At 37.2% G+C, this 25566-nt stretch overlaps 1 protein-coding gene across 1 annotated transcript in view; it reads left to right on the top strand.

The window, feature by feature from the left end:
• LOC134679259 (uncharacterized) overlaps window positions 1–25566 on the top strand; it is a 452522-nt gene that overhangs the window by 65888 nt on the left and 361068 nt on the right. The window lies entirely within an intron of this gene.

Genomic DNA, 25566 nt, shown 5'->3' with positions numbered 1-25566 from the left:
TAACGACGTTTTAATTTCATGGCAGTGTAATTAGTTATTTTATGGCAGTTAAAGGAATCTGTGAAGTAAAATTCCGCTGAAATTATTAATTAAGGTAATATAACCTTTATATCAATATGAACCTTAATTGACCATCTTCTTTAAAATTGTTACTTTCCTTTACTTTAACTCAACAACGCTGCCATAAAATTAAAATATTATAGTATGCTAGCGTTAAGGTGCCGTTAACGTTAGATGGCGTTGTAGAGGAGTTAACAGAGCCACCTAGTTATTCATATGTGAACGAAGGACCCTGCGGTGGCCGCTTCGCGTTAATGTTATGCAGGGTTCAAATAGATGTCTATCTGATACAGACATCAGATATGTAAATATACATTATATACATAATAAAATTGCCCGATAATGTTTTAACCAGTTAGCTTTGTAAATACAGATTATAGTTCTTTACACATTAGCATTTTTTAAAGTCACTATGCCTTCGCTTAAAAATTGTACATCATGTGAACTCTTACAGATATAAATATGATTGGATTAGGACGATACACCCTGGGTCATAAGAGTACAATACTTGTGACTCTTAAATAGGTAATTGATATGGTGCACCGATTAAAAGCGACACCTAGCTGGTGAATACCTTAACTAAATGGCTTAGCGGTCTGCTACCCGATTATTATGTCATGGTTTACAAACTAGATGTCTCCTAGTGCCTAATAAATTATAAACTTGTACCAGAGATATATATAACTCCGTATAAGATAAAGTCTAAGAAAAAAACGTGCCTCGGAAATCAAGAAAAAGTTATTCTCGAATAGATGGCGCACACACCTTTGGCCTATTCTCGGCTAGATGGCGTTGACGACAGCGTTTGATATTAAACAATTTTAACACATATCAGTGAAAGAACATGGGTCAGTATGGAACAATAAAAATTAAAAATCATTTATCCGTAAACATATTTTGATTAATTTATACATTTTAAATTTTATTTTAAGTTTTAATCGTGTGTCGATAGATGGCAGAATGTACCGTGACTACATAATTTACTTTGGCAATAGCTATCTATACTATTTTCTTTGCTTGTACCTAATTTGCTTTGCAGAGTAATTTATCTTATATATATCTACTTACATAAAGCAGACGTGGCTCACTCCGCGATTTCGTCGCTTTCCTACTGGTATATCTAAAAGTCCATCCGTCCGACCCCAATTTTGGGGTTTGCCATAAGCCGCGCGTGGCGCTGTCGCCACCTAGCGGCCATATCTGTGCTGATCGCGACAGACGCGTTTTGTTAGAGAGTGAGTCTTCTGTACCTAGTACTATTATTTATTCTGTGCATAATAAAGGCATATGCAGTAGATGTCTAGGTAGGAAGTTAAGGACTGCAATGCGAACGGTTACGTGTTGTGGTTGTAGCTGGAGCGGCGTCACTTCAGGAGATCTTAGCTTAGGATGGTATTCCATCAGTCCGATATCTTGGTCCATATGTGTTTGCATGCGTCTCAAATTTGACTTAATTAGAGAGTGAGACGCAATGCATATTGGACAGAAAGGTGGAATACCACCCTTAGGTAGTCAAGGTCAAAGATATAGGTACATTTCAAAAAGACAAAGACTTATTACAAGGGAGTAAGGTGTAAAAATGTAAATACATTTATGACGTCGACTGTACAAGAATAAAAGCGTAAAGTGAGCTTATTTTAAACTTTTTAGGTGCATCCTACAATGTCTGAAATTGAGATTTTAGATATGGATGCGGAATAAATCCAGAATTAATATTACTACTAATGACTACAATTACAGCAAGATTCTGCAACGATTTTGATAGCACACGCAGTGCAAGTGTTATACGTTATAATTTTCATAGAAGCTTGACGTTTAAAATAACACTTGCACTGCGTGTGCTATCACAATTGTTGCAGACTTGACATTTCGTTTTCGTATTCAAAAAATAATTTCAGAATTTTCAGATTGTAAGGCCTTATAAATTATAGCTTTAGAGATCTCACTGCAAGGTTTGCAAGACTGGAGTCTCATTGTGTCATTTGGCCTACCTAAGCTATAAGGCTCTTTACAGTACATCTTATGCCCGGTAAATACGATGAAGGTAGGTCAAATGGCTATTATTAAATATTTTATCCTGTGTTAACATGGTCCTGAGACCTGAGCTGGTGTTGAGACGAGGAATTGTATGATGGACACTGACCATCTTTAACTTTATTGTATATGTCTTTTGTCATGGGGATTATTATTGTATGTACTTATAATTTTTATACATAGGTACATAATAATCAGTCTTCTCTAATTCTCAAAAGTGACTGTTTTCCATCAGGCGGGCTATATGCTTGTTTGCCACTGAGGCGGTATAACGTATTACTATTTTTGCCTAAGGATGGCTCATTTTAAAAACTTTTAAGTTGACCATCATGCGCTTTAAATGAAGTAAACGCACAGGGTGAACTAAGAGGCTTTCGTAAAGGTACATTTTCATTAGATTACTAAAAGTACCTTACCTTGACATGCAATTCTAGCCACCGAGCAGATCGATATCGCGACGCGCTGCCTGCAGCTGTGACGAGACTCAATTATTTAAAAGAATCATGTGTATCTTTTTTATTCATAGCTCATTATAGGTCCCTGTACCTATCGATCCGTCGGAGTTTGCAAAAATGAGAGTTTTTTCTAAAATGTCTGTGAAAACATTTCCAAATTTTTGGAAACACTAACCTATGTTTTACCTAGACATTTTTTCATAAAAATACAATGTCCAGCTTTCCATTAAATAAATATCCTATGGTTGTCCCTCCCGGCTTTTGCCGCGCATCGCTAAGGGCGTCTTAATTCCTATAAAGTAAACGTACTAGTGTAGTGTAGTAGAAATTTTTCAGCGAAGCGGCATCGCGGCATGCGACCCGATTCCAGCAACGGAAGCTTCTAAGAAGTTACAGTGGTACGATACCGATCTGTCAGATGCTTTTTGGTTGAAGAAATGTCATTTTTAACACTGACAGATTGGTATCTTATCGCTGTGATTTCTTATTATACATTGTTCGAATCGGGCCGAATGTCGCTCGACGAGATCGTTAGAGTAAATAATAGCGTTTAAAATGACACTTGCACTGCGTGGGCTATCAAAATCGCTGCAGACTTTTCTCGGTCTGACCTCTATGAAATGGTTTGGCGTGATCACTTGATTAGTCAGCAAGTAAAAAAAATGCAAGTCGCACTCCACTACTATAGTTCGTTTTTTTAGCATTAGAAAGAACTTCGCAGAAGCAAGCGTGCAGTTTTTATCAGGCTCGTTAATTGTTAATAATTATTGAATTATCTAATGTAGCAAGTGCCAGATTTAGAACCACAAGCGAACTTCTGCGAAGTTCTTTCTAATGCTAAAAAAAACGGACTATACGGTCAAATTGTGCAAGTCGGTAAATATAAATTTCCTAATTATAATTTTGACGAGAACACGGCGCAGTGCCGCATGTGGCGCGTTGGCTTTCCTCCAGCTTTATATTTAAACAGACCGGTATCTACTGACATTATATGAAAGGGTTTTGAAATATTCCAAATCGTATCCACACACAAATATTTCAAATAAATCAGTTTCAGAAATGGATTTATTCGCCGTTCAACTTCAAATACACTGAAATCGAAGGCCTTTGCTTGCTTGTAACGGGTTGGCTTAAAGTAATGAGAATTTTCGTTTTCGGAAATATAAAAAAAAAGACAATAGCTGTGGGTTTTCGAAATTTTACAGTGACAAACAAGAGCATATTTTAAATTACAAGAAAACATTATATATACTATAACATCTCCCACATCCGATTTCTCATAACTGTGTTCAAACCCTCTGCGTCATGCTTTGGACAACGTTTTATTTACATTCCATAACTGTTTTATTGCCGTTAATTTTAATTATTTCGGCATATTAGCTTGTTATCTATATCATGCCATCATTCACAATTGCTAACTGATTAACATTTTCATGAAATCTGCAACTGATTGATATTTAGAGAAAATTGTTTATGTATCATATTTTGGTAAAATGTATGCAATGACGTTTTTAACTGGTTTTAGGCTCTCGCGGAAAAACGACTAAACGTTTCCAACCCTAGAATATCCCCAAGACTTAAATCAATCGAAGAATTTTGGCAAATATTATATACTCTGATATGTATATTGCGATAGTAGGCAAAAATATTATAGAATAAAATAAATTTTACCGTGTAATTACAAAACGATCAGTCAGAGAGTACTTGGTAGTTTGTCCAAAGTGAAAAGCAAACGGTCAGAAGCATGTTACGTAAACTAACACAAGGGAGGCCAATTACTTCATTCTTGAATTTGGTTCTAATGTTGGATATTGCATAGTTCTTCAATATAACATCCAGAAATCCATGGCCATTGTCTTTTTGTCTTTATGTCCGAAAACAAAAATTCTCATTACTTTAAGCCAACCCGTTATAAGGGAGCTGTATTTAGCTAAGCACCTGTGTACTATTACTATTTTGCACAGTTTTCTCAGTTCTGATAATAAATATTAATGTATCGTGAGAAATTTCTGCTACCTGGCAGAATTGGATAAGTATAAAGATCAATAGACCCGTAGGACCCGGGTATGTCCTTAAACTACGTCCAAGACCACCGGTGGACGGGCAGCAGCGTCTCTCAAATTCGGTGTACTCGACTGCGATCGCCAACCCGCCTGCCAAGCGTGGCGATTATGGCATTCACCCCCCTAAAAAGGGGGAGGCCTATGTTCAGCAGTGGACGTCTTATGGCTGAGATGATAGAGATGATAAAGATCAATGCAAAATGGGATACCTAGGATAAAAAGATCGATCTTCATTTACTTACAATCAAATATGTACTTAAGTACTTAACACCTAGACGACTATCTATCTATGGTATAGAATAGATTTAAAATGCTCTAACAGCCCGTGGCCTCACGGCACCCGCATAGGTTGACCGAGCAGATCAAGCAATGCCGGCCTCGGACCTAGTACTAACTGAGAGTTTTCTTTGGAAAGTACGCTCAAGCATAAAAGGCATCAGGTACACATCTTGCCCATTCATTTAAAGGTGATATTCGAAGCTTCATTACGTTGTGAGGTTGTGACATTTTATCAAGTCAGCTGCAGTTGACACCCGAATGTCACTTTAACTATGCCTAATTTCAACAATATATTCATCATCATCATCATATCAGCCAGAGGACATCCACTACTGGACATACGCTTCCCCCAGAGTGCCACAATGACCGGTCTTGCGCCACCCCCGCATCCAGCGGACTCCCGCGACCTTTACCAGAAATATGACAAAAAGAGTACAAATTAAAAAGTGGCAATAACAATGACAATGTCCTTTCAAATCAATCTAAGAAAACGGGACGACTACAGGTACAGTATTGCCACTTTTTAATTTGTACTATTTTTTGTCAGACTATAAGTTTTGTTTTTAACCGACTCCAAAATGTTTCAATTCCAAAAGGATGAAGTTCGGTTGAGGAGGTTTTTCCTGGCTCGAAATCTCGGACATATTAAACTTAGGTAGAGCCATTCTTGGCGATTCTACTTAATACTACATGACCGTACCTTCCTGGTGAGGTCACAGGAGCGTCCGGGTGGTTTTAGGGAACAGCATAATCTTCTATTTTCTATTTATATATATACTTTGATTTGATAGATTTCTTTGATTATTTATATTCTTGTTAATATTTGAAGGAATATGTTTATGTTGGACGAATTTGAATAGGTAATTTATTGATGCAGTCATCCTTAAAGCCCAGACACGCGGGCCCACTCAAGTCAGCGCGTCGGAAGTTTATCAGATCGCGCGGTATTTATCAAATTGGAACTAGAATGTAAAGGTATCTGCAATAATCTAAGCGTGATTGAAATTTACTGAAAGCAAAGTAGGTAGATTAGATACAACCTAGTCATTTAAGTAGGCGAGTTCAAAATGTGATGAGTTGTACTTAATTTGGTACTCAGATGTGGTATTAGTGCTAGCAGTATCAAATTGTTTTTTATAAAAAGTAACGACAAGACTACAACTCTATGAGTTTCGAAGCCAAACCTTGACCAGGTTTTTACTCGAACCGAGGTCATTTGACCTTGTAGGTCTCTAACAAAAAACATCGGGGCCTTAGAGAAATACTAGACGCGACGCGAGTATGTTAAATATTATTATTTATATTACTACTGTTTATATTATATAGGTATTATATAGGTATTTAGAGTCGGTCCAAGAAAAGTCTGCAGCGGATTTGATAGCCCACGCAGTACAAGTGTTATTTATACGTCATAATTTCATAGAAGGCCTCTAGATTAAAGAAATTACCAAGAGTTTCATTGAGTTGGAGTCGGACTAAGCTAACTCGGCAGCGATTTTGTAAGACACAGACTGAGCAAGTGTTATTTTAAACGTTAACTTCTATAAAATTATGCCGTTTAAAATAACACTTGCAAAGTCCGAGTTATCAATCGCTGCAGAGTTAATTAGCTTGCACAGCCACGAAAGTCGGCCACATATTTACATAGTGCATAGCTGTAAGCAAATAAAACCACCTAATCGAAATTCGAGGCAAATTAGGTACCTAATAGTTATCGGTGAGGCAAACTAAAAAGCGGGCCAAGGTTCGTCAATAGCGCCGGCGACGATAAGCGCGCGGCAGTTATCGGGACCAAGCAGTTGCGACAATTCGTTAGAGCTGGCACTGGTAACGTCAGGGCCCCGTATACCTGCTGACAAAACCGTAAATTATTAAAAAGTCGAATTATTAATCCTTCTTCAAACAAAAAGTTTGGCTCTTAGTGTTAGAAACAATTCGCCTGACGTGCTGTGATGAACCGCTGAGTTTAGCGGTCATATGGAGCAGTTGCTCCAGCCAGACCGATGATGTTCGAGTAGGTACTCCTATATCAGTGCTTGATTGACGTAATTTGAAAAACGGGCATGTTTTTTATTTAGGTACATTTTCATTATAATAAGTAGTTGTACCCCAAGTGTAAATTTCATTCGATTGAATCTGAACATCTAATGAATCTGAACGCGATGAAGTTGAGTTTTATCGTCGAGGATTATTTTTACCTTTGAACTTGATACGGCAGTTGAGCTCCGTATTAGAATTAGGTATTTTTGTATTATCATAGAAATTACCGAAGTATACTTAAATACCTACCATTTTTTCATCAGAATTGGACACCATTAAGTAGTTCGTATTTTCATTACAGTTAAGATTTTAACCATTTTAATCAGTTTGCTGCCTGCATAACCGTCAACCGTTTTATCAGGAACAGCATATCTTTCTAGGTATATAGAAATGCTAAAGGACTCGCAATACTCAAAACAGTATAATTAATCTACTTTGTACCTATGCAAAAGCAAAGCAAGCTTTAGCGGTCCGTTGGTCGGAGTCTAAATTGAATCTGATTGAAATGCTCCAGATTTCAGTCAGTGCATTCATGTTGTCTGTGGTAGGATACGTCCAGGATATTTTGTCCAAATTGTAATTATAAAACTGATTTTCATAAGAGAATAAAAGTACCCCTATCCTCTCTGACTAAATTGGAATCGCCATTTGTCGGATCCGAGAGATGTACTTTTTTGGTTTAGTACCTACGTAAGTACATATGTTATGTAGGTTACTATCCTCTCTTACCTTGAAAATACCTATATAGATCGTACCTACCGTATGAGTCTGATTTCACATGACGATATCGGGAGTAAGTTCTATTATAAAATAGGCGGTTGTTTTATTCGTCTTTGCAAAGACATAAAAACCCAAAGGCTGACCCAAAAACGTATATGACAATATTGTCATTGGACTTTGTTACGGGTTGGAACTCATGATTATGATATTAGTTATCCACAAAATGAACTGAAAACTGTTTTCTCTGTGTTAAATACTGCAATATACTATCGGTAGGTTTAAATGGACATGTCGCCGATATGTCGACGTCATGAAAAGGACAATTGTGGCTAATAAGTCTCTTATCGTGCAGAGCTCGATCGCAGCGCCAGCCAGAGCTCATTGATTTCATCACCCAGTCTCCGCTTAAATAGTGACGGCACGACAGGTACAGGCAAAGCGAGAATAAATAAGATAGTTTAGCAATGCAACGCGTTCATGCATCATTTCATAATAGTCGTGCGCATGGTAGGTACATATTATTTTTTATAGATGTCGAGGTGAAAAAGGGCTTCAACTATGAAGATAGACGATAAGTAGACGATTTCCCTAAACTCGATTTTGATTACATACCTATGTACTTAATAGATTGGACACTGAAGAAGTAATTACAAAACAAAAACCTATTCCTCCTGACTTTAATCATGAAAATAAGTAATTCGCATTTAGGTAAGTGCCTATATTATAATTTTACATTTAGGTAAGTACCTACATTATATATATAATATAGTTTTTATGCTAAAACTAGCTCCTCGTCTTCGTCTGTCAAGCCCCCTCCACACTTGTGAGCGAATCGCGGCGCGAAGCTGCGAACGCCAGTGTGGAGCGGACTTCAGAGATTAGTAGGTAGGTCCTTACTTTACTTTTCAATCCTTAGTCACGTAATAAGGGAAGATTTCCATGTTAACAACTATCGTGACCACATCCGGATTCACTTTTACCGTGGATAGTCCTTATTTCATATACTATTTCCATTTTACTTATAGGTAGGTAAGTCTAAAATCATATGGCTATTAAATAATTCTGATACATGATTAAACACAAATTAAATCGTATAGGTAGGTATATATAATATACAGTATGTGAACTTAATAAAACCATTTGTTCAAGCAAGTTAATGAATGGGTCACACTGAGCAACTTTTATTATGGCACCGACCCCGAAATCGCGAAATAAAAATTGACTCTCCCATAGAAAATTTCAATGCTAGACCAGCAAGATACAAACAAGCAAATTTTGTGTCGCGATTTCGGGTTTGGTGCCATAGTAAAAGTTGGTCAGCGTGACCCATTCATTAACGGGCTTGAGTAAATGGTTTTAGTAAGTTTACAGCATTACGGAATCTAACGCATTTTAAATAACAGCAAACCTGCCGATAGCGTATATCTAAACGTAGGCGCTGTCAGTTTCATAAGCTAGCCAGTTTTCTTTTTACTTACGAAATAGGTAACAAAACAGATACAAACTTACCTACTCAGATTCGACCTAAGTCGGAAAATCGTCGTTCATACTACAGCGTAGGTATACCTATGACTATTTAAGAATAATACTTAATCTTTAACAGCAAACAACTTCACAAAACGGTTTAAAATACCGATACCGTTACAATATTTTTTCATTAAAATGATACCATGTACAGTCAGCAGCAGAAGTTGCTAAGCGGGCGAGGTGTTCAAAATAACCTTGACACGCTCTTATTCTCTTATAACAATAGAGTCGCGTCGAGATCATTTTGAACACCTAGCCCGCTTAGCAACTTCTGCTGCTGACTGGTACCTATAGGTATTTATCTTAAAACGGAAATGGCTATAAAGATTTGGATGAAATTTGCTATATGAGGGTTTTCGGGTTATCTCTGGGAAAACGCGCATTTTCAGTTTTTATATGTTTTCCAAGCAAAGCTTGGTCTCCCAGATATTTTGAAGAAAAAAAACTCAGTATTTATAGAACCTCCACAATCCACTAGAATATGCACTTGAATAAAATGAAGCGACTTCTGTCCTGTAGGTGTAGGTGTGGTGTATACGAGGGACGAGGGCTAGGTCGACACTCGGTGCCGAAACGCCGAATGCGAAACTAGGTCAAGATGATTTTAGAATCAATACTCGCGCTCGCTCTCCTCTGAGGCGTGCAGCGGCAGATGGATTATTATACGCAAAGAGAGTTGGACACCTACCCTGCCGGTATTTACTGCACGGGTACGGGGTATATATTGTGCGTTCAATCACGTTTATACGGTTTCTTGAAATGGTTAAACATAACTACGTCACTTTTTGAGAAGTTTGTAGATGGGAAACTAGCGTGGCATCTACGAAAACTACACGTAAATCTACAAACTTTAAGTTTTCCTGCTATGGTTGTATCTACCTACAAGCTATAAACTGCTTGGTGTTGAGAAACTTCAACATGAAATGATGTAAGAGCGCACAAAAGCTCAAAGCGTACTTATCGTCGCGCTTACTTTGTAGTTTAGGCTTGTTTCAAAAACTGTAAGAGAAGACAGAAGACAGAGGGTCTACCGCCAACATAGAAAAACGTTATTCGACCTCTCTATTGCTCTTGCGTATTCAAGCGATAAAGAGGCAGCTAAATACCGTTCATATTTAGATTTTTGCGGTAAGGCATCACTACCTAACCGTGTAATGGCGTCGCCAACAAAGCTGCTACTTCGTTACGAATAATATCAATTTCACCCAAATGAACCACTCCACATCCATGCTGTGTCATGATATGACATTAAAACTCTGTAACTGAATAATTAATATGAACACATTCGACACTTCCTTCTTTTTTTACATGCCTTGTGTGTGCAAAGGTATGTGTGCTACACGCGATCTTACTATATACCAACCTAATACGTGTTTTCTTCTACACATAAATGTAGGTACAGAGATTTATTATAAATATGGAAGTTTTTTGTGCTCATTGTGTATGAAGATGAAAATATACCTTATTGGAAAAATTCATCACCTTGAACGATATTGGAACTCGTGACTAATAACTAGTCTTTAAATTTGTTTTGTAGTAGCTGCTCATACCTAGATCTCATGGTAGACGCAAGACGCAATATAAGTAGATGCAGATGCAAATATAAAAAAAGTCCTTAAATTCCAGTTTTGAGATTCACTCTTTACTAAAGTGTTTTTATTCGACTATTAATGTAAATATTAATGGGATGAATTTAGCAATCTAAGTATGTATGTAGGTGTGGGTATGATTGAGTCGCGATTGATTGTGTTTACAAAAAATCCGTGTTTAGGTTAAAGTTTTTCAAACGTATTGCATGATACTATTGATCGAACAAAACGATACTAAACTGTCGATTATACGCTTACTTATTTAAATAGTTTAAAACGCTTGAAAGCTTCATTAGGTACTTAACGTTATGTTGCTGCCTGAGAGTGTTTCCTTTGTCCAATGATTGATCTCTACGTTGGCCACTTATAAGTAGATATCGGTAAGTAGTAGCTACTTACAAAGCTTCTTCTGGACAAAGGTTGCAAGAAAGTAAAAATATGGTATTTAGTTTGGTATCGAGCGAAAGGGCTTGGTTTAGGTACGTCAACACAAAATAAAATTGTATCATCTTTATTGTTTTAAAGTTGGGAAAAAATTGATTAAATATGTTTGTTCTATCTTTTATTTAAGTAACCGATATCCCTTTGTTTTCGTTTATGTGTTCTATTGGTTCGATTTTTACTGGGACAGAGAGAGCAGATCAAATCAACTCAGTTGCATTGTATCATAGATCTTTACAAATTAAGTTTTTATTAAGACCTAGGGTTTCGTAGTCATCTAGAAATCGCCATGTCCGTGTATCGGTCAGTCTGTTTGTCCGCGGCTATGCTCGGTGGTTGTTAGCGGTAGAAAGCTGCTATTTGGCATGGATTTATAATCAATCATAAATACCCATATACTTGTAGTTTAAATTTGAGCAACCATGTCGACAATGTTGTAAAATAAAAACTATAAAATACGTTTTTTGGCGTAGGTACCTTTTCGCTCAACTCCATAGTGTCTAGTGTCCTAGGGTGTCGTTGGATAGGTCTTTCTATCTATACTACGAGTATTTACCTATATGAATTACTAGCTTAGTGCGAAGAGTGTACAGTATGGGGACGGGACTAAAAGCGACGACAGTCATGAATGACATAAATACTTAAATGTTTACTTTTTGGGATATTTCACTATTTTTGATATCATGTTAACTGTACAAAAACTTATTTGGTTCATAACTATATACCAGGCAGAGGCCACAGTCGTGCATATAGCTAATAGGTACCTGTTGTATGATACTGTCCGTGCTTAAAGAACAAAGGTGCCACATAGGCCACATGTCCATAGCCCTACCGGGTCCGCATAGAAGCCTTGATATCGATATAAGTTGAGGTGGAATGCGTACGTAACCTCAGGCTCGGCCTTCTGACATCATGCGCATTACGTCATTCCTTATTGAACACCGCACATGTTCTTCTATAACTATGAGCGGCGTATAATTAAACACAGGGTTACACACATATATCTATAACTAGACACCATACCGCCTTTCGATACTCGACCTTTTAAGCAAAACTTCTCGTAGGTAGCTTTATCTTATCTCTAAACATAAATATGTCGAAGAAGTACCACTTTCCATGCAGCTTTATAACTTAAGTAACACACCTGGAGACGCATTCGAACTTTCAGAATCTAATCTTGATTACCTATAGATTTGACATTACATGCAGTGCATCGCATCGCTAAGGCTTGTGTATACTCGTACTTACACGGTGTAAGCTAGATGCACCGCAACTTTTTCTTTCTTAGCCTGTTATGGTGTCCCGCTGCTGGGCTAAAGACTCTCCCCCGGATCTTTACAACTCTCATTGTTGTACTTTTTATGGATGGATGCATGCGGCCAGTGTTGGTCGAAACGTTAATGCAATTGAATATTCTTGACCATTAACCAGTACTAATTAAACCGTCAACTGTAACCGTCCGTTACCGATTACGGTTCAATTTGTACTGGTTAATGGTCAATTGCAATTAACGATCGGCCAACACTGCATGCGGCAGATGTGACCCACCCAGTTCAACTTCAGTCTGGCGGTATGCGTGTTTTTGAGCGTCAAAGCCTTAAAAACTTACAAGTATTACGGCTCTATCATAAGACTCCAAATTAGGTTTTACTCGGGACAACGCTATCTGTGCCCTAACTTAACCGCAGATAGCAACTAGTGTTGTTTACTAGCTTTAACGCCCGGGCTAATTGTATTAGTTTTAACTATAACTTCTAAGAGTTAATCTACTTTGTTCCGCGTGCGTACATGAACATGCGGCAAAGATCTCGCCGTAAGTCGGTCACTGAGGCTTTATCGCCATGGTAACCACTCTATTGGAGCCAGTATCGATCCTGCACAGCGCTACTCTGGTTCGAGATGGACCTTTGGTGGCGGGAACTAAGCGTTTCTGCACATAGTTATCAGTAATAATAATAACATGACATCAAATCTCTCCAAACGGCCTCTACGTATTGGATCCATATCCCCACGCACGCCTTATAAATGACCGGGCTCAAAAGACCCGAAAGTTTTAACACGGAGATACAAATAATAATAATAAAAACTAATTCAGGCCAGGAGCCCATATACCTAGTCATACATACAATAAGTACATTACAACATACATACACCCGTTATACATGAACCCGTGGGAGTTCATATTCATATTACTCTAGCCGATGAGGTTAGTTAAGGTATACCTGTATTAGATTGGATGGAGGGTAAGATGGTATGATCGCAATTGCTACCAAAATAGTAGTTATTTTACATCACTACCGTACGATGTGTGCCGCCTGTTCATCCCACACCTCTTCCCACATTGCAGTAACAACTCATTGTCAGTCGTGTTAGAGTCATGTGTTACGAACGTTTGAAAAGATTACCTAATTTAAAGGAAAAGACCGGATTTTTTCTACTTATGCAAATTATTCTCTTTGCGTTAGAGTTCAAATTAGCAATTAGTTAGATTTTAGTACTTACAAGAGGGTTTTTCGGCTTGATGTCTTGATACTTTAGTTCAACTTTAAGTGTACCTACCTATGTACTTGTAGATTACTCCTAAATTATTTCACTAACGGGCATTAAGTGATTTAATAATAAAAGTTTGTTTTATTGTTTATCATTTCCAATAATCATTCAGAGGTAAAATTAGTAATCTGAAATAAGTAATTTTTTTTTGTGAGATCCTTCAACTTGCGCTTGCCATTTAAGAGCCAACAGGAGTGGTCATTTCTCCATAAGTCCATACAAACGTACTAGACTGTTTCCTTCGTGGGTTTTAAAGCTAAAGGAATGATTTTTTCAACACAGATTAATATTGTCAATATCTGTGTCGGACCGTTTTGCTTTTTTTGATATTTTTGTTTTATAAGGCTTCAAAAATTGCCAAAATGGACTAATTGACTTTGCCGCAATGCTCTCATTGGCGTGGTATTCAAAACTGATATCAATTAGCCAAAAAAGCACAGTCGGCACAGGAACAAACGGTCCGACACAGATAATTTCATAATCATTTAGATTTCCAAATTTGGTTGCGATTGATTAAGTTTTGGAGGAAACAGTCGAGTGCGAAACCTCGATTTATGAGATTTTACGCAGGATTTTTTGCCTTGTCCCTATCGCACTAGTTTGAGGAGCCGCTTCCGTTAGCGAGACGGGTATATTTACCTAAAATATTTAAATGTCGGCTCCTGTTTCGTCTTAAGATTGAATGAAATACATTTTTTTAAATTTATTTTTTCGTTTTTTTGTGTCGCGTAGAGCACGCCTTGTTCTCTAAGGGCCACTTGTATCATCCCACCAACCAGGGGTACTGGTATCCATGGTAACTCCAGTTTTAACCGGTAAATAAAATATTTTACATTCAAAATCGGCTTCAATAGTAGAAGTAAACAAATCAATTTACCTTCAATATCTCACAGTCACCCACTTAGAAAGAACGACTCGATCATATAATTTGCTAACCGTAGGTTAGGTAGGTATAGGGATGGGTAACTACCCGGGTAGTGTTCTTTATATTTTTAAGGTTTACTCACGCTAGACCGGGCCGTCCCCGGGTCGAGGCGTCTGACATGTCATTTTATATGACGGTTGATCGGTGATAACGTGGTGCTTTCCAGAAAACGAAGCTCCGAAAGCTCCGGCCTCGACCCGGTCTATATGGCGCAGTCGGTAGGATAGCTGACTACGTAATACTTATCGTCCCTTTAATTAAGATATACGAGTATTTACGGGATGATATTACGTAATCAGACGTTGTGTACGACAACATAGTAATTAATCTATATAAACTTGCTTTGATAGTCGGCTAAGCATAGTCAATCCCTTGTGTCTGACCCACGGCTCATCTCGAATTTCATGTGATTTAGGTGTATAACAAATTATACATCTAAACCTTCCTCTCTCTAACTCTATTGATAGGTGAAAAGCGCATGAAAAACTGTTCCCTCGTTTTTGAGTTTCTTGCGAGCATATATACAAACACACACACAGACAGACGCGGCGGGGGACTTTGTTTTATAAGGTGTAAGTACTGATTGTGTATGCCATGTGTGATGCATGGCCAAAATATTATTTTTCTCGCTCGTAATTTACATTTTACCAGTGCCGGATTTAGACATTTGCCGCCCGTAGGCTATGCCAATTTTGCCGCCCCTATTCGCCTCGCTTATAGGTTTTTTAAATTACTTTCCTATCAGAGGCGTTTAATTTTTTAGTACAACACACCATAGCCATATTAAAATGCATGTAAGGTGACGTCACTAATGTCACATTTTAGATACAGATTTATATGGCCCGTTTTTGACGTCACTCAATGACGATGCGACCTCGTTATATTTGCCTGATCTGGTGTTATGGTGGATACGGCTGGGTTTTTTGCCATTGAAAAACAAGGTGAGGCATTACCAATGCCTAAGCATTGGCAGTCAGGCTGGATATAGCTAAGAAGTTCGGTCGGGTCTGGTATCGAGTCTGCTCGAGGGACTATGTTATAAAAATGGATCGCTAGCTTTTTGTCCGGTAGACGCATATGAGCCGTATAGTATCTAGACGGAAGCTGCTCCGATAGTGTGAACATTACCGCTGGCATTTCACTAGGTTCTGTGCTATTAATGCTGCATATCAATGATAATCATTGCTATGCAGATTGCAGATGACAGTAGTAGGGATACGTATTACACAGGCCGTGCTAATATCCCTCATTCTGTGGTGCTGGAAAGTCATGAAAATTAAGCTTGTATCTGATATCGAGAGCTCTCTATCCATCCTGAGTTTCGGCATGGGATCGGGAGAATTTAGTGAAATTCAATACCACGAATACACAAGAATCGACGATGATCCCAAACTCACAATGTAGTCAGTTGGTGGTCAGATAGGTCACAAAAAATGTAGTTTGTTAAATGAAAACGCGAGCGTAGCGAGCGCGAAATTTTTTCGAGAATATAGTAAGTAGGTACATTTTTAGGGTTCCGTACTTCAAAAGGAAAAAAACGGAACCCAGCATTATACTACCAGGACACAAGAATCGACGACCATCCCAAACTTACAATGTGGTCCGATGGGTTACAAATAATATGCAGGTACTTAAATGAAAACGCGAGCGTAGCGAGCGCGAAATTTTTTCGAGAAAATAGTAGGTACCTACATTTTTAGGGTTCCGTACTTCAAAAGGAAAAAACGGAACCCATATAGGATCACTTTGTTGTCCGACTGGCCGTCTGTTTATCTCAATATAAAGGGTCTTGACATGACAGAGGGCGGCAAAACCGACAAATAATGCTTGTTATTTAAATTTTACAAATAAATTCTGGTCGACCCTATCTGAACGGCACGTACAATATTTTTTTGACCCAAATTTGCCGCCCCCTAAAATCTGCCGCCCTAGGCTTCAGCCTACTCAGCCTAGTGGTAAATCCGGCACTGCATTTTACCTTGATCACGTGTGCTCTATACGTAGTTTTGTTAACATACACTTTTAGGGACCTAGTATAACTATTCTATCCCCTTTCCAAACTAACCCCTGTGCCTTAATTTAATATATCCATGAAATCTTTTCTATCATCCGGCCATTCTTTTTGGATACATTTCCTTAATTGCAATTCTACTAATAATACGTATAAAAGTAGGCGTGAACCAGTACATACGTAAGTTTTTGATGTCATTAAAGTGTAAGTCTTTTTGCAGCCACCGCGCAAATTCATATACATGTATTTGTATAAAAAGGGTGTAAACTTACAATCTTACGAGTAAATCCCTTCTTAGTGAAACTAAAACATTTGAGAAGAATGTGTTTCATATTCTAAAGACCTACCTACACCTTCTAAGCCTCTTTAGCCTTCAATTCAGCGGTTAAGTCGCACCATCTTGAGTAAAAATTTTATACCTACTTAGGTATATAAACTTAGTCTGTAACGCCGTCGCCTTTTACCAGAATATCAGCGCGCTTCTTTATCAACCGTCGGAGATAAGTGTAGCTGTAGATTTATTACTTAGAGAGGTTTAAATATTGCATACAGCGTCAAATCTAATGCAATTTTTTATATTTTCTCACTGTATGGGTGTGGCCTAATATGAGCAAAAAATTAAACTTTAGGCTGTACCCTTCATACTGACCAACATTTGTTCAGCGACTTTTAAAAATAACTTGTGGTTAGATTTTTAAAACACTTAAAAGTTTATTCTAAGACGCAATAAATTGCGAATTTTGTTATGTTTATGGCGTGACAAGCAACGTCAATCACAATGATATGGCGTAGCGATGACGTCCACTGAAGATAATATTTATTTTTTATGAAAAATAGGGAGTCTATAATATACTTCATAATTTTTAAAAGTTGTTGAACAAAAGTGTCACCGTTTGAGGAGTACAATCTATGTTTTAATTATTTGATCGTGTTACAGGCCATACCCGGTATAGGTATTTACAATGCGATTTCTATTGAGTTGTGTATTATAAATCACAGTCACATCACTCACTGGCTTAAACTAATAACGCATAGACAGATAGTCCCCATACGGTGAACCTGCCAAAAGTGAAGCCGAAACACGATGGATGTGTGCGTGCGACGCTCGTGTTTTACGCTCAGCAAACACACACATATATACAAAATATGTTGCCAGTATTCATTTACATCTCTCAAAGTAAGGGATTTTTAACAACATCCACACTTGGTTATTAATAATTAGGAAGTGTGTAGATTCGATTTTGTAGCAAAAGCTTTTTGTTTATTTTGGGATTTATTGCATTTCTGTACTTTGTGAAATAAGGTTTAAATAAATAGCTGATAAGTTTTTACTATTTTATTTTTATTCAACAAAATAAAAGTGCATAAAATAATAAGAATACATTTAAATATGACAGAGCATATTCGACTGTGTTTAGTCGGTTTCCAATGTTTCCATATTGCGTCATTCCGATTTAGTCTATTTTTTTCCTTCCATCTCGCAGACAGCAGATCAGTCAAAAAACTGAAACGAACATTACACATAATAAAAATAAGAAAAAACTAAATACCTAAATAATTCACTTAATTATAATTTTCTACAATTATACAATGAAATTCAATTGAGCGTATTTATTTTAGAATGTAGACGTCATGTCCCATTTGGAGGAAAAAATATTCACTACACTGGCAACATTTAGAAGAAATGGCAGCTGACGAAAATTTGGATTTTTGTATTTACGATTATGTAAAAATATCACCTTAAACTCGGTACTTACGCGTGAAATGTAAAATCGGGCGGTTTGTTTTTATTATATGATGTGTTGTGACACCCATTCACTGTACAAACAACCATCTTTCCTGTAGTTTTTGATTTTTAAACGGGAGGTGTACACACACCGATTTGACTTTGAGTACTGCGACAGCCGTTCGAATACGACGATACGAGTGTGACGTGACGTCGCACTTGAAATGGCTTCACTGGGGGTGTACCAAGGGTGTACGGACTAGGAATCTATGCCTTTAGCTCTACTATCAGTTGGCAGAGTATTTTTCACTTACTTTCAGTGAATAAACGTGCCGTGAGTCACGTTTTACGTTTCTTTACGGTCTTATGTACCTAACTTCACTCCACTCCAAACGATGCTGTCCCTTTCTAAGTATACTAAAAAACAGAGCAAGAGTTATCGGAGTTTTATACAGCGCCTCTAGGATTCACCTAAAGAACTAACTAACAAAATTGACACATTTTCTCACGTCTACGTAATTTACTATCTATGCATCTCGCTCTCGCATATTAGTGCAAGTGAGATGCACAGAAAGTAATGTTACATATACTGATGGTAGCCGTGAATATAGAGGTTAGAGGTAAGGAGAATCCTTTATGACTTTATGAGAAAACTCCTTTAAGGGAGAATATTTGCAAAAACTGGGCACGCTGTCAGCTATTATAATTTTTCTAAATCTCTCTAGAGTAGCGAAAAAAAGAAAACCCATAAACCTAGTTTTTCATTGTATCAATACCGTACTAAAAATCATGGAGAATGGAAGATACTCGTATTTATATACAAGTGGAAAAACGTTTTCTCTTTTTGTATGGACGATTACGTAGTATAATTCCCTTTTAAGGTTTTTGACGGACACTTTTTCATTATTAATTAAAGCCTAACAAGTTCCTTTTTAGCCCTCGCCACGTTGCGGATTTTCGATGGAACTAATTTATTTTAATGGCAATTATTTTGTTTGACATCCGACATTGAAAGTCATTGAATGTCACCGATGTAAACAAATCGAAAATGATTGTAAATATTTCAGAATAATAATAGATTTTGCAATCAAAATGCCCAAAAAAATTCACACCGATGCTAAACAAATAATTTTAAATACATTAAAATACTTGCGACAGAAAAAGGATACGGGATTCAGTAGCATTCCATTAAACAATGTTGTGAAATTATTTGTTGACATGACGGGTACTGATTTTCATAGTGAGTTTGTAATAAACTGGTTAGTTTTGTACTAAATATGAATATTAATTATTAAATTATTATTTTTCTCATTTAAGGCGTCTTTAGTGCTATAATCAAAAATATTTATTATAAGAATGAGCCATTACCACCACGAGTGACTGAATCTGGTAAATATATATACGGAGGTCGAATATTTAGAATCAAATTATGGCGGATAGGTAAATTATTCATACTTAATTATCAACTAAACATGCTCTTTCGATTGGGTTTCGATTGGGAAACATACTTCTACAACTCACATGTACATAATTGTATACCTCACTCGCTCTTGCACGATGCCAATACACACTGTCCCGACTATTCATGACGTACACGTATTGTTGCTATATGTAAGCTGTTTGTAGCGACATTATATCAGGGCTAAAAAAGAACTTGTCAGGCTATACACGGAGATTGTATTCCTTACCTCTACCATCCACTAAGAGCATTTAGAAGGGAGATGTCATCGCTGTCATTTTCTTTACAAAACAGTCCGCCGATTTTTGCGGGAGAGGGGACGTCAAATGTATTGCTATTTCTACATGATTTGTACGTATCGTACAAATAGCCATGTCGGTCCATACAAAAGTTTGCACAATTGTGCAAGTTTTTCGGCAGAGGGGTAAGTAATAATGTCAACAAAAAAATAAAGAGTATACCTTCGAGACTACTACGACTATGATATTTGATTTATTCGGTTGTCAATATAAAACAAACGTAGGTGTTCTTTCTTCTCGTATGAGACGCCATTACTATGTAGTCTTGCTTGAGATTAATAAACATTACCTATATGGTGTTAAAACAAGCTTTTCTTTCCTGCTTGGAACCCTAATCCTAAATCCTAACAGTAAGCACTCAATGGCCACTCCAGTTATTAAATGCTCTAAGACCAGTTTTGTCACTTTGTTACTGACTCAACCTTAATTTTTTAAAGATTTGACGTTGCCATAGTTACGAAAATAATAAACACATCAATGTTAGTAAACAGTGTATAAATTAAAATATAATTGTATTCAAGACAAAAATTGCAAAATATGATAATTACGTAAACATCATTAATAATCGAGTTAAAATTATGACATTGCGTGTTAAAAAATAGGAAGCAAAGTATACGGTGCGATTATACAGGCTACTTTTGGCTACATATTTATTACCTATGATGAAAATAATACACAGTTGAGAAGAAATCTTAAAATATTAAAATAGGTATGTATTATAATGGTCCGCTTCAGTCCGCATCATGACAGCGGCCGTCTCCTACTGCTAAGTAACATTATCTAATAGAGTGTCCGGAAAGAGAAAAGTCGTGAAATTTAGGGGAGCCCATACATTATACCTACGACTCTTCTCTTTCCGCACAGACCCTACGTATGACCTTAATAGCGATTTTAATTTTATAGTACCTATATGATCTCGAGGATATTTCAGTGCCAAGCGCCCCATTTCCAATACAAAATGAACCCACGCCGCGGGTTTTTGGCAATAAATGTGTTTAAATCTTATTTCAATTTTCAGATTCAGAACCACCAGCAAAGGTTTTTGAAGAAAGTTTTATATTTCCTGTTACCAAGTTGACATGAAAACACACCAAACACAATAATTTGAACAACGGAAAATAAAATAATACTTACTTAGTAAAGAAAAATAAATAAACCCACAGAACATTTGTATGTTTTATTTTATATAAGATAATAATGCTTAATAAAATACGTAGCAATTCTTGTGTAAATATTATAATAGGTCTTGCGGTATGTCTTATTCTTACTATGTGTTATGTGCACCCAGCAACAAAAACAGCAACATGTCTATGTACCGCTCCTTGTATTGAGCCTTAATTCTTAATACATATGTAACTTCTACATGCATACGCATGCATACATGATGCAATCCGGGTTTTCATGGAAATGTTGTTTTCAATCAGCTTCTTGCCTAAAACCAAAAACTGCTCGTAAGCAATGTGATTTTCGCAAATGTAGCAGTAGAAATAGGAAAATATGATGTCAAGTATAACTCATTACCTTTGTACTAAATCAGCCTTTTATCGAACTATTAATTGATTTATCCCTTAAAGTTTTGCTTGAAGTTCACATACTGTTATAAATTTATACATATTACGTTGAAAATTGCATTGATATTCGTGAAAAATCTGCGTATTTGTTGTGTTTACAAGTTGACAGAAATGTCACGTTGGAAACGCACGTATTTTTCCATAACATCTGTCACGTTTACTCGCGTAAAGTATTTACGCAGAATAATTCTGGCTCAGTTTTCATTATATAATTAGAAAGAGAGCGTTTTAGGTGTGAAGTTAGGCAAGTATGGAAAACTCGCGTAAAAACGTTTGTAACTCATGGTACAAATTGAAATTTTTAGTTCTTTACGTGACCGGTAGAGGCACTGTACAATTACTCCATACATTTTCCTTAACTTTCTCACTATCTTCACTTCTCACTGTCATTCACGGAACTCATAGTAGAGCTACTTATAAATCTATGCTCACTGGTTTTCTTTCACTTCTTGAAAAAAAAAAATGGTTGCCTGTAAAGTCGGTTTACGGACGATGATTTTGTCTGATAATATCATCATAAGAAAACGTGGCCGTAACGTTACCATGGAGATTTGTCCACTACGTTACCATGGAGATCTGTCCACAACGTGACACTCTTTCGTGCATGCTGCCGTGGTTTATCGATTTATAAGACGTTATCACGTCAAAAAAATGATAGCCAAAATCTTTAAAAAAACTCTCATAGAAAGTTTTCTCAGATCAGATATCGTTGTAATTGTGTAGACAAATAATAAAGTGGTGAGTAGGTAAATATCCTCGTGAACGCACACGGCTAGTGAGCGGCACGGTGGCCCCGGCTAACGGGTCTTTTTTGGCTATAGCGCACGGCCAAGTTCTACCAATTTCATCTTGGAATGGAATGTTGACATTTTCTGACTTGTCTCGAGAAATAATTTACTTAACTCAAAGATAGCTACATAGAACCAAGGGTTTAAAAGTGACAATAGGTTACTAAATTCATATTGTATATGTAGGAAAGTTTTCTAATAGACGGTTACGTAATAGGGGTGTAAGGTAATCGAAATAATCAAGTATGATATAATTGTAGTGTAATTACTGAGAGGTATATATATATATATGTATCCACGTTATGAGGCAAGCCCGCGTCGCAGTTCTCTCCTATCGAAATAATCTAGGCCACTCCGGTGCGACGAAACGCTGATTTTCGGCGGAACGGCAACTACCTAGTACACGATAACGGACAAGACAGCGTCATAATTTAAGGTTTGTCCAGATTGTGTATCACCGCGTATTGCCATTTTATTATGTTAAACAAAATTGAGCGACAAAAAATACTGTCAAAGTCCAGTCGGGTCCAAGGTAGCAGAGTTTTGATGATGAGTTCCATGGTACAATGAAGAAATTCCTCATTTGTTGTAAGCATAGGTACTTATAGCATTTACAATATTAGTATGGATCTGTACACTCATAAATTTCACCGGTATGCCTACTTGTGTAAACTAACCAAGCAACATTTACCTACAAATAACATTATTAAACTATTAATCAGCATTCTTAAAGGTTTTTATTCCTCTGATAACAAATAGTGACTTTATTAATAGTGTTATTAAAGTCAAACCCACGGATCGGACGAATGCCATTTGGCAACGCCAAAAAAGGCCCGTTCACCGACAACACAACTTTCACTTCATGGCTCGTGAAAAAATGTACCGACCTTTCTAACAAGTTGGTCTTTGCAACAATTGTGTCGCAACGCGCAGCCGGATTTCTAATGACGAGAGAGGATGGAAAGACAAGACTACAGAGGGCCCGTAGATCACTTAGGTTATCATACCACTTCTAACAAAATATCTTGATAAGAGAAAAAAGTATTACGAAATAAAAATTCAGTCATTAACCCTTTATTCCGTAGCGGCAACATACTTGCCATCATAATTAAAACAAAAACGCATCTCTACTACAAGAATTACGATTTGAAATCTAATGACTACAAAGGAATGTCAAATGTTGATATTCTTCGAAATATCTAAGAACTGCAAATATATAATATAAAACCACTTAAAAGAGTTCTCGAAAATTCCTCAAATATGGCATCTTAACTGGAATAACTGGAATCTTAAAAGGACAATACTTTACATTTTCGAATTGGTTTAGAAATTAAGGGCATTTATGTAGGTATCAGTGGCGGCGCGTCCATAAAAGCCGATTCCCACCGGCTTGCCTGTTTCTGGACGTTTGAGCAGAGTTGTAAAGGAAATAGGTAAGCCAAATTAGCCTCGGCTTGCCTACGCATATGTTTGACGCGCCGCCAATGGTAGGTATACATATTATATATACGAACTGCTTTTGTTTTATTTTACTTCTTACGTCTAGTGTAATTTTAAATGGTTCCACAAACTTTTTTGTTACCACCGTTGGGAGAGCGGCGACTTTTGGCGCCCTACTACCTAAAAAGCGGGACCATTCTAATTATTGTTGAATTTATGTGCTACTTCAATACATATATTTTTAAAATCCACCGAGTCGAGACCATGAAGTCCTGTGTCCTTACTTAAGTCGACTAACATACAGTAGTCTAACAGAGTCCGTTCACGCCTTTTTGTTTTGAATGAGGAAAAGTTAACCGAAAATACACATTCCCGAGTTTGATAAAATACAGTCAAGTAAGTAGGTATCTATATTTGAACGGAGTTTAGTATTCCTGAAGCCCTTTATATTATAGAAAGAAAACAACAACATCAATTCAAACAGCAAAGGGTTGTGTCAAAATTGGCCTGGCAAGAAATATTTCAGGTAGGTAAGTATGGGCGAAGTATTGATTGGTATAACTGTCTGCGTTGGCGCGTAGCTACGTGCCACAAACCGACCACGGTAAATACTAACTGGTGAGAATTTGGCATATCCCCATCCTGTTTTGCCTGCTTTAGAAATGCCGCGTGTCCGTCTTCTTCTCACACGGTTCACCTCCAAACGCTTTTTGAGTCCAGTCTGCGCTGAACCCACCAAACAGGTTTCTAATAAAAATAGTAGAAGCCCGCCATTTTGAGGATTGTCTAAGGTCCAGGTCCGAGCCTAACACAGGGTCTTCACACTAAGAAACAAGTTCAGAGTAATATTTTCAATCCATTTAAAAATTGACCAGGCTGTTGGTCGGTAGGTGGTGAATCTATGTTTATTGCTTTTATTACTTACATTTTCATTACTTCGAGAGAAGTAGACAGAGGTACTGTAAAGCTGTAAGCAGTATCTCTGAAATATTAATAAGGCAGATAGGTATCTACATATGTAATGCTATGTATACTTATTTTAACTAGATAGGTACCAACGTTTTAATCGTTACTATATACTGCGTACTGCGTTTGATTATAGGATAGGTATGCACGTTTTTACAGATCACAAGGTTTGAGTTCGAAGCACTAAATCTAGTAAATATGAGTAAGTATAAGTGGTATATATAAGTGGTTAGATGAATGCAAGTACGATAAAAACGGATGGTTAATAACCTGTCAAGGGCAAAACTATAACCAGCATTCATTAGTTCGCGGCACAAGTAGGTACAGTGTACAGTTGAGTTGCATTTCAACCATTATGTCCATTATTATTTATTATTTTGCCCGGCGTTTTAGGTACAGTCAGCAGCAGAAGTCGCTAAGCGGACTAGGTGCTCAAAATTACCTCACTCACTCATGCACTCTAACGCCTTCGTAATAGAGGCGTGTTCAGATATTGTGAACACCTTTGCCGCTCCAATAGGTATATCTGATGGCAATTGTACATTTATTAAAAGCTATGTGTCGCGTTCAATAGTATGCATGTAACCTAATAAAACTTCATAGATAAAACCCAATGGTTTTGG

Source organism: Cydia fagiglandana, chromosome Z (assembly GCF_963556715.1).
Source record: "Cydia fagiglandana chromosome Z, ilCydFagi1.1, whole genome shotgun sequence".
Taxonomy (NCBI): domain Eukaryota; kingdom Metazoa; phylum Arthropoda; class Insecta; order Lepidoptera; family Tortricidae; genus Cydia; species Cydia fagiglandana.
This window is presented reverse-complemented; position numbering and strand designations above follow the sequence as displayed.